Source organism: Silene latifolia, chromosome Y, assembly GCF_048544455.1.
Source record: "Silene latifolia isolate original U9 population chromosome Y, ASM4854445v1, whole genome shotgun sequence".
Taxonomy (NCBI): Eukaryota; Viridiplantae; Streptophyta; class Magnoliopsida; order Caryophyllales; family Caryophyllaceae; genus Silene; species Silene latifolia.
The window spans coordinates 60,243,384-60,252,693 of NC_133538.1; the positions used below are offsets into that span (position 1 = coordinate 60,243,384).

The 9,310-nt window shown below is 42.7% G+C and overlaps 1 non-coding gene across 1 annotated transcript; it reads right to left on the reverse strand.

Moving 5' to 3' along the window:
- Positions 1 to 6,583: 6,583 nt before the first annotated feature.
- LOC141635033 (small nucleolar RNA R71) lies at positions 6,584 to 6,690 on the reverse strand. The gene has a single exon (XR_012539742.1). It is a non-coding gene; the product is annotated as a small nucleolar RNA R71 (small nucleolar RNA).
- Positions 6,691 to 9,310: the final 2,620 nt, after the last annotated feature.

Sequence of the window (9,310 nt, forward strand, 5' to 3'; positions counted from 1 at the left end):
GTGGCACTTGAGGTCCTTCACAGAGTTGCCCGCTTCGGGTGCTAGTCCTCGTTCTTTGATGGTGGTGCGTTTGAAGGTTGCTTCCTTCATTTATCCCAAAAGGCTCATGAGGCAAATGGCGCATCAACAAAAGGTGCCCGCTCAAGATACCCTTGTCCAAGAGAATTTTTTTCGGAACTCCAAGCTTGTGGAGGTCTTCGAAAGATGGTGGGCCACTCGGCCACTTTGGGAGGTGCGTGCTTCGTCCTTGGAAGAGAGGTCCAAATTTCGTAAGGATGAGGTTGTCGATTTGAAGTATCGAGAGGTTGGCAAGGCCAACCGTGCCTTCTTCGAGGATTATGTTGATGGAGCTAGCCCCGATGTGATGAGACCACCAAAGAGGAGAAGGTCGGATCCCAAGAACATGGTGGGCCGTGCATGAGCTCATTTTGGGCCGAACATGGGGTCTTGCACTAGACCGGAGGCCGTTGCCATTGTAGATCCGTTGAGGATCCGTTCCGAAGAGGAAATCCATACTAGGCGGGCCAACAAGAAGAACAAGGGTAAGATGCACCCCGAGGGAAAAGGCAAGGGTAGAATGGAAGAGTGAAGACCTCGATTACCCGTTTTATTACTATGTTGTATTATTGTTGTGAGTTTTTATTATGTTGTACTAGCTAGTTATTGTGTGTTTTATGCTAGTTTTATTATGTGAGGTGTTTTAGTCGACACCTTAGCTTTGACAAGTTGCAGACTCGTCGAGCTTTGTTTGTTGTTGAAATTGTAATCCCTCCCATTATTAATTAAATAAGAGGATTGCTTGTGTCAAAAATTGTGAACGCTCATTTCTTCCATCAATTTATTAAATGTAATTCGATTTGAATCATCCTAAACGTTTGCATTTGGGAGAGTGGGATTTTTGTAGAAAGGGAGAAAGGCTACTTTTTGTATTTTTGCGGGAAAAAGGGAATGTTGTTCCCTTTTCTCTCTTTTTTGAAAGTTGATGTGGGTGATGTTTTTTTATTATGGGGGTGATGTTTTTTTATTATGGGGATGGTTGTATCCTTCTTGTGTAAGAAAGGACTGCCTACGTATCCACCTGAAAAGGTGAAATCAAACCCTGATCGTAGTTCGAAATGTTTTGTAAATTTTGATTGGGTTTTGTGGTTGTATCCCTCATGTATAAGGACTGCCTACGTATCCACCTGAAGAGGTGAAATCAAACCATGCTCGTAGTTCAGGGGTTTTTGTTTGTTTAAGTGCAAATAGACGTTGCCTTTGACAGATGAAAGGACATTCGAAACGGGCAAGGTGCCGCAACTTAGACTCGATAAAACATGCAATTTCAAATCAGAACGCGTTAGAGTAACTTGACTTGAAAAGAGTTAAGGTAGACGCTAGTTGTGAAACTAGGCTTGGATCGTTGGTTGTTACGGTTCAAAGGTAGTATTTCTTGAGTTGGTCTAGGTTGGTCGGGTTTGTAAAATCCTCCCCCTCTAGGTCACTCAGTCTCACTGCGCCCCCTGAAAGTATTTTCTTGACCAGGTATGGCCCGGACCAGTTGGTTTTGAATTTTCCCCTCGGACCAACTTGAGGACCAAGTCGCCCTCATTAATGTTCCTGGGTTTGACCCTCTTGTTGAATTCCCATTGTATACGCCGTTGGTATAGCGGGACGTTGTACAAGGCGTTGAGCCGCCGTTCGTCTAGAAGAGTGAGTTGTTTGTACCTTCGGCGGGTCTATTCCGCCTCAGGGACTTGACTCTACAGTAGGATGCGTAAAGAAGGGACCTCTAACTCTACTGGTTGAACCGTCTCCATTCCGTATGCTAGGTAGAAGGGTGTGGCGCCTGTCATGTTCGAATGTAGGTTCGGTATCCCCATAGTGCAAATGGGAATTTGCTCGGCCAATCGCGGTAGTTGTCTTGCATTTTCTTGATAATGGTGACAAGAGTTTTATTAGCTGCCTCTACCGCTCCGTTGGTTTCGTTTGTCCAGCAAGGCCTGAGCTTCCGCTCGGAAGTGAGACTCTTGATCGCTGATGATTTCATGGGGTACCCCATACTGGCAGATGATGTTGTTCTGGATGAATTTGGCCACTTGTTTGGCAGTCAAGACTGCATATGACTGCGCTTCCACCCATTTGGTGAAGTAGTCGATGGCGACGAGGACGAAGCAATGTCCCTTGGTGCCCACCTGGTTAACTTTTCCGATGATGTCGATGTCCCAGGTTGAGAAAGGCCAGGGTGACGTCATGGTGTATAAAAGGGATGGTGGTATATGTTGTATGTTGGTGAAGATTTGGCAATTGTGGCAATATTTGACGTAGTTACGGCAATCGGCTTCCATGGTGGTCAAGTTGTAACCTAGCCGCATGATTTTTCAGGTAAGCATCATTTCGCTCATGTGAGGGCCACATTCTCCGTCGTGGACCTCTCCCATGACTTTTTTGGCTTTGTGATGGTCAATGCAAAGGAGGAGAATCCCTTGGGGTGTTCTTTTGTATAATTGATTTTGGTTCATCACGAATTGTGATGCAAGTAAACGGATGGCTCTTTGTCCTCTTTGATCAGAGTTAGGAGGGAATTCGTTTTTGGTTTTGTAGTTGAGGATGGCTAGGTACCAGGACTCATCATGGCTTTCCTTGTCTTTGTTTATTGCGCAAATGTGAGCTACCTCGCTCCTTTTCTCGACACATAGGGGCATCGACACCATGTCGTTAGGTATGTTGACGAGTGCGGCAAGTTTTGCCAAGGCATCAGCAAATTGATTTTCCTCTTATGGCAAGTGGAAGTAGTCGACTTGGTCGAAGAACTCGGCCTCTTGATTGATTCTCGCTTGGTAGGGAGCTAAACTGTCACTTCGGATTTTCCATGATCCGGACACCTGATTGTTGATGAGCGAGGAATCGCCGTGGACCCTCAGTCTTTTGATGCCAAGTGTGATGGCTGCTTGCAAGCCGATGCGACATGCCTCATATTCAACGGCATTGTTGGTGACGTCGAAGTCTAGTTTGACCGAGATCGGAACATGTTCTCCCTCTGGCGATATTAGGCAAATTCCTACCCCAAAGCCTCTCAGATTAGATACACCATCGAAGTATAGGTCTCATGCGTCGGTGTCAGCACAAAGGATGTCTTCATAAGGAAGTGACCATGTGTCGGTCGTTGGATCCTCGTTGAAGGGATGTTCTGTTAGGAGATCGGCGACTGCTCTTCCCTTGATAACTTTGAGGGGTACAAACTTGAGATCGAACTCGGACAGCATGAGTGTCCACCTAGACAGCCTTCCGTTTAGTACGAGTTTTTCGAAGATATATTTGACCGGGTCCATCTTGGAGTAGATGTGGACCACGTAGCTGAGCATATAATACCGCAGCTTCTTTGTTGACCATACTAGGGCAAGGCATGTCTTTTCGAGTTGGGTCGTACTCAATGAACTTTTTGCGGATGTACTAGATGGCTCGTTCTTCGCCGTCAACTGTTTGTGCTAGCATTGCTCCGATGGCTATGTATGTAACAGTCAGGTATAGGGATAAAGGAATCTCTGGTTGAGGTGGCATGAGGACAGGAGGTTTGGATAGGATTTCCTTTATCCTGTCGAAGTCCTTTTGACAGTCGACGTCCCAATCGGTGTGATTGGAGGTGCGAAGTTTCTTGAATATTGGTTCATCAATCATGGTGAGATTGGCAATGAAGCGACTGATGTATTGGCCCTGACCGAGAAATCCCCGAATCTCCTTCTCGTTCTTAGGTCGAGGCATTTGCTGAAGGGCTTTGATTTTTGTTGGGTAAATCTCAATGCCTCTTTTGCTGATGACATGTCCCAAGAGTTTTCCGGAGGTGACCCCGAATGCACACTTCTGAGGATTTAGTCTCATGTTATATTTCCGCAGACGAGCGAAGAATATTCGAAGGGCGTTGATGTGGCCGTCCCGTTCTCTCGATTTGACGATCATGTCGTCGACATACACCTCTACCTCCTTGTGCATCATATCATGTAGGAGAGTGGTAGCGGTTCTTTGATAGGTAGCCCCGGCGTTGATGAGACTGAAAGGCATGACTGTGTAGTAAAATGTACCCCACTGTGTAGTGAATGCAGTCTTGTGCATGTCTTCCTCAGCCATTTTAATCTGGTTGTACCCGGCATTGATGTGACCATAATTAGAGCACATTTAGTCCCCGAATTAGCCTTGTTCCCATGCTTTTTAGTGCATATTTGGGTCATTTATTGTCTTTAGTTCTTTGTTTTGCATATTCTTTGAGGTTTTGATCCCTTGGTAGGAAAGGAGTGCAAACCTTGCATTTTCATGGAAAAATGAGGCTAAATTGATTGAATTCAATGACCAAGCATCAAGGAGAGATAAGATTAAAAGGCCTTTATACATACTATAGTAGATGAGCAATGATGAGAAAAGATCCTTGCATCCCCGAGGAAATCCCCAAGGATTCTATGAAGAAAAAGGAAGAAAAGAAGAAGAAACGAGACTACACAGCAATCCGTGCGTCTTCCCCAGAAGACTCCCGTCTCCACCACCATAATCCGTGCATCTTCTCCCCAAGATGCCCGGGCAAAAGACCCAGAAGACGCCCGTCTTCACTCCAAGACGCCCGGGCAGAGACCACCAAATCCGCCCGTCTCGTGCTAAGGACGCCCGGATTCTCAAGCAGACCCATTTCGTCTTCTTCAAGCTTCAAGGAAGGATGCACATCGTTTTCTAGAGACCGGAGTCTCCCTAGAGACCGGAGTCTTTCCAAAAAGACCGGCGTTTCCTTAAGTAGGGACTTAATCGTCATTTAAGCCCTTAGTTAATCCTAATTCATCCACCTAATCTCCACTATAACCCAATCTTTAGTGTAGTTAATATCAATCAAATCTCTCTGTAATCTTGTAATCAACAATTAATCAAGTTTTAATACAAGTTTTATTTCCTTAATCTCTCTCTTATTCATCCTTTATTTTGGGTAATTGAAGATTATTTGGGTTATTATTGGGAGATTGACAACCTCTCAATCAAGCATCAAGTACTTCTTTTATTCTTTGCTTTATTATTGGAATCATTAGTAGGTATAATTCTCTTGATATCTCTTTAATTATTGTTAATCACTTTCATTTATTCATCATGTTTCACTTTATTGGTATGATTGAAAACCTTGCTAGCATGTTCAACATGATAATGACTGAGTAGTTCCTTAGCTAGGGTTAATGGGTAATTAGGGGAAACCAACATGGGGAATGATTCATGCTTAAATTAATATGCTTTCATAGTTTATTTGCTTGCTTGTTGTGATCTCAACTCATGCACATGTTATGTTTGATGAAATGTGAGCCTTTGAATCCTTGCATTTTTTAACCATCACCTATATTTTCAATGAGACTTGTAAGACATAACCCAACTCGAGTCTTATTAGACCATGCATGTTGTTGAGTAGGGAAGACTAAGTCGACTTGTAGGTGTTGTACAATCTAATCGATTCGGCTCCGGGACCCAAACTTTCCTAGGATTGTAAGTTATAAACCAACCCGATCCATCACAACAATAATTGCTTGCTTATAATTTGAGAACATGTTCGTATGATCAATTCCCATGAATCCCCTATGACCCCATGACACCCTAGTGCTTTTTATCAATTGTTTACATCCCTTTTAGATCATCTTTCTTGTTTACTTTCATTGCTATTTAGTTTAGTGATCTTCTACATCAAACCTCAATTGTGACACCCCTAAGACACCACTAGTTGTAATAGAAATCTCATCTCAATTCCCGTCCCTTGGGATCCGACCTTTACTTGCCTATTTACTAATTGTAGAGTTGTTTGTGACGTTATAAATTGTGTTTTGGTCTAGGTGCTCCTAACGACAAGTAACCGAAAGATTTAGTAAAAATATCCCGACCAAAAAATGGCGCCGTTGCCGGGGACGTTGTTAACTTGATTTAGATTTTCTTATATTGTTATTAGTTGTGTCTTTCTTTACTTTGGGGAAGTAAAACTCCTCAAGGTTTGTTCTAATTGTTTTCGAGTTGTTTGATATTTTGCATGTCTAGAAGGTCACAAGGTGACTTGTTACCCTTTGATCGTGAAATTGAAAGAACTTTGACAACCAATAGAAGACTTGATAGGAGAACTTTGAGAGGTATTGGTGAGGTTGTAGATATTCAACCAAATACTATTGAGTTCATCAACCCTTTTACAAGAGAAGGTGAGGAGAACCCAACACAAAATCAACCCACAATGCCTAAGTTTTCATCACATTCCGTACCCACCGAGGAGAACCTACCCAATGGTACTCGCACACCACAACATCTAACCGGAAATTTTATTGCCAAATTCGCATTTACCCAATTAGTCGAAAGAAGCCAATTTGGGGGGATGCCTAGTGAAGACCCTCATTCTCATATGGAGACTTTTTGTGACTATTGGGATGCGATTTCTCAAACCGGTGTAACTCAACACCAAATACGATGGGTCTTATTTCCTTTTTCTCTAATTGGCACCGCGAAACAATGGTTGAAAGGCCTTGATAAGGCTACTCTCGGAATTGATTCTTGGAAGAAGTTGGCTCTAGCTCTCTACAAAAAGTTCTATCCACCGGAAAAGACTAACATGCTAAGAGCTCAAATCACGGGCTTTAAGCAAAGGGATGAAGAATCTTTGTATGAAGCTTGGGAGCCGTTTAAGGGGATTTGTCGCTCATGTCCTCACCATGGACTTAGCGAGTGGTTCTTGGTACAACAATTTTAGAACGGTCTTTATGAAGATTCAAGGAACATTCTCAACATGGGATCAAATGGAATGTTCACCGAAGTTGATGACAATCAAACTTGGAACAAAATTGAGGAAATGGCGGTCCATAACTCACAATATAGTAGACCTCGCAAGGCTACTAGAGGAGGAAAGCATGAAGTGGACTCCTTTACTCAATTGGGTGCTCAACTTAGTGCTCACATTGATACCATTAATTTGAAGTTTGAAAAAGCTATGGCTAGACTTGAAGAAGCCTCAAAATCACCAATGCATCATGTTAATGCCATGACGGCATCTTCATCAATCCCAAGTGGGATATGTGAGAATTGTGGAACTTTGGGACATGACCAAAGTGAATGTAGGGGAACAAATGAACAAGTGAATGCTTTCCAAGCATACAAGAGTGGCACCCCTTATTCAAACTATTACAATGAAAACACCAAATTAAATCCAAATATCTCATACAAAAGCCAAAATGTTCAAAACCCTCAAACAACATACACCCCACCTCCCATGAGAAACCAAAATCAAAGACCCTTTTACAACCAAAACAAAGGTTACCAAAATCAATCTCCATACAATCAACAAAATGACCAAGGTTTTGATGTTCAAAAAGCGGTCCTTCAAATGCAAAAGAATCAACAAGATTTTCTCACTAAAATGCAAAAGGATAGTCAAGCAAAGGAAACCACCATCAACAACATCCTAGCTTACACCAAAATGTTGGAAACCCAATTGACTCAACTAGCATCTTCAAGCTCACAAAGACAAAAGGGGCAATTACCACCTCAAAGTAATCCCCCAAGACATGAAACGGTTAGTGCCATTCACATGAGGAGTTGTACAAGGTATGAAGCACCGAAGAAGCAAGTTGAGGATAAAGTTGTGGAAGCTAGTGATGAAGAAGAAATTGTGCAAAACTCCAAGGATGGAGAACCATCAAAAGAAGAAATTTCAAAGAAAAATGAAGACAAGGTCAAGGAGAAGGAGCCCATTGTGATTAGACTTCCTTTTCCAAGTCGTCAATCCAAGCCCAAATTTGATGACCAACTTGGAAAATTTATGGAAATTGTGAAGAATTTGGAAACTCGATTCCTTTCACGGAATTAATCAATCACGTACCGGCCTATGCAAAATACATGAAAGACATCCTCACAAAGAAGAAGTCGATCCGGAAGCTTGAGACTATCGCCTTCACTAAGGTGAGTAGTGCAATACTTCAAGGGAGTTCACCTCCAAAACTCAAAGATCCAGGAAGCTTCTCAATACCGTGTACCATTGGCGACACCACGATCAACAAAGCCTTATGTGATCTAGGGGCTAGTGTGAGTGTTATGCCGTACTCGGTGAGTAAAAGGTTGGGGATGGAAGAGCTTAAATGCACCAATATCACACTCCAAATGGCCGATAGATCGACGAAGACACCATTAGGGATATGGGAAGATGTTCCCGTAAGAATTGGGAAATTTTTCATCCCGGTGGACTTTGTCATTGTTGACATGGAAGAAGACTCCAACATTCCAATCATTCTAGGAAGACCTTTCTTACACACCGCGGGTGCGGTAATTGATGTGAAGCATGGAGAGCTCACTCTAGAAGTAGGAGATGAGAGCATATCTTTCAATCTTGACAAGACCATGATAGCTCCCCGTTTGCATGAACCATGTTTTATGGTTGATCATTATAGCCGGAAGGATGATAAGAAGAAGTCGGAATTCCAATTGAAGAAGAAAATTGAAGATGCTCCATTCAAAGAGCAAGTGAATTGTAATAAAGAGAGTTTGAAAAGCTCACCAAAGTCGAGCAATGAAGAGGATGGCCTCATTGGCCAAGACAAGAAAATTTGAGAGTTGTCTCCATCAACTCAAGAGATCTTTAGTGATCAAGTGGATGAAGTTTGTGTTCTTTGGGACGATGAGTTTGAAGGGATTTTCAATCCCTATATTGGTAATGCTATCGATCAAGACAGACAACAAGGGCAAAGGTCTATTGAAGATCTTTATCATGATAATGAACAAGGTTTTGATTACTTCTTCAAGGTGTTGAGCAACATCAACAACACCTTGGACATGCCCCCATGACATCTCACTAAGGATGAGAGTTTGGTGGAGTCCTCCCTAAACCACCATTTGTAAATTTTTCTAACTCCCTAACTCGCATTTTAATTCTTACATTGCATTTTTGTCATTCTTGGATTCTTATGCTTTGATCAAGATAATTATCATTTTTGAGAGAAGTGAGGGAGGGACTAATGATTCAATTGATGTGTAGTGCTTTAGCTTAGTGTGGGGATAGCAATTGCCTAGGCTAATCATGACTTAGTAGTGCCCCCACAATGAAGAACACGGGATTTTTAAGAATGAAAAATGACAAGGGATATGCAAGTACACGGACGGAACTGAATCCGGGTAAAACAGGGAGAATCCGAGCGTTTTCAAGGGAATCCGCCTGTCTTCATGCAATCCGGGCGTCTTTGTAAGAATCCGCCCGTCCATCTGAACTGAAATTTTGAAATTTTGGGACTGTTGATAAATCCGAGCGCCCTGAATGAGAAGACACCCGTTCTCAGAAAGACGCCCGTCCTGA